Source organism: Penaeus japonicus, unplaced genomic scaffold, assembly GCF_977035675.1.
Source record: "Penaeus japonicus unplaced genomic scaffold, GWHDUDI00000001_assembly GWHDUDI00000004, whole genome shotgun sequence".
In the NCBI taxonomy this organism is placed as follows: domain Eukaryota; kingdom Metazoa; phylum Arthropoda; class Malacostraca; order Decapoda; family Penaeidae; genus Penaeus; species Penaeus japonicus.
Genome location: NW_028234406.1, coordinates 31253727 through 31256323, shown reverse-complemented (window position 1 = coordinate 31256323; position 2597 = coordinate 31253727).

The following is a 2597-nucleotide window of genomic DNA, read 5'->3' as shown; positions in this document are numbered from 1 at the left end:
TATATATATATATATATATATATAAAGTTAGATATAACAGATAAATATATAACATATATATAGATATATATAGCATATATAGTATTATATATTATATACATAATATATATATACTTATAAATACTAAATATATACAATATATATATATTTACATTATTTAGTATACTAATATATAATATACATTATACTTAAATATACATCAATAGTATTTAAATATATACATATATATATATATTCATATATATTCATATATACATAATATATATATATATATAGTCATAATATATATATACATATAAATTCATATATACATAATATATATATATTCATAATATATATATATATATATATATATATATATATACATATATATATATATACATATATATATACATATATATATATCCTAGCATATATAAATATATATATATATACATATTAAAGATATATAATATATATATATAAATATATACATATATATATATAATATACATATATAATAAGACATATATATATACATATATCTATATTACAAAATATGATATACATATATATATACATATATATATATATATATATAATATATAACATATTATATAATAATATATATAACATATATATAAATATATATACATATATACATATATATATATATATATACATATATATAACAGAAGAGATATATACAATATTATAAAATATATTGATATATAATATATATAAAATATATATATATACTTAAAGAAATATATATAATATATATATTAATAGATATACATATATATATATATATATATATTCTATAGACATATATATATATAATATATTTAAAATAGACAATACATATATTATATACAATATATACTATATAGATTATAGAACATAATACATATAGATATATATACTAATTCAGAATATATATACATATATACATATAAAAATCTATATATATATACATATATATACATATATACATATATATATACATATATATATATATATACATATATATATACATATATACATATATATATACATATATACATATATATATATATATATATACATATATATATATATATAACATATATAATTATATTATATAAATATATACATATAATATATATATACATATATATATTATATATATATAATAATATATATATATATATATATATATATATATATATATATATATATATATACATACATATACATATATAACATATATATATATATACATATATATATAGAATATATTATATACATATATAAATACTATATACATATATGTGTGTTTTTATATATATATATATATAACCTTATATAATATACATAAAAATACTAAATCAACTATATATACCTATCTCAAAACATATATCAATCTAGCAAAATATCTATCAAACCCACGCTAGTATACCAACTCTCTATATATAAATATATTCCAAACTAAACAAAACAAATCTCACTCCACCTCAAAACAAAAAACTCACACACAGCACTAACTCTATCTATATATAACAAGCCTGCTTATAAGATCTACATAAATCCTCGAAACATCCAAAAATATATATATCGCCTCTCTCATAAACTATCAATCTATATCTACATATGAAATAACTACAATCACAATCAAAAATCACCAACTATCTATAACCTCTCTATCATACCTCAATCTAACTAAATAAACAACATATATATATAAATACCATATATATATATCCCTATATATATATATATATATATATAACAGTATATATATACATAATACATACCCAAATATATAATATAATATATATATAGATATAAATATATATATATATAATCTAAAAACTATACACCTAAAAATATAAATAACTCTCCCACAATCTACAAATACGTAACTCTAAAATATATCTAAAATCCTATAAATCATATAAAACCAAACTCCCAAATAACGTCTATCCCACATACCTATCTACTAACACTCCCCATATCCCCTATCACTATACTCACTAAACCTCTCACACTATCTAAATCACACAACCTCAATCCAACAAAATAAACCAAAAAAATCCCAACAACATCTAACCACACTCTAACCCACTATCCAACACTCACCCACTCAAAAACCATCAAACCCTAACACAAAAACACAATCCCACACTCTCACCACACACCCACACACACGCACTCCCTCACACACACACTCTCCCACACAACTAACGCACACTCACACCACACAAACCACCCACACTCTCGACACTCTCCCACACACAAACACACACACACACACAACCACACACTCACACTTCCCTCACAAATCAAATCAATCCCTCTCAAACTCCACACTCCCACTCAACACACCCTCACACACGACACAAACTCACCTTCCCTCACAAATCTCTCTCGATCACACCCACAACACACACACACAAGACACACACACACCATTACATCACTCACACCCTCACACACTCACCCACTCACACTCTACTCTCACTACCATCACTCACTACCCTATATACCCACACTCTCTTCACTCACACTAACACTAACTCACATAAACACTCACTATCTCTCAATATATTCATTCATTTATATCATCACAGTTCACT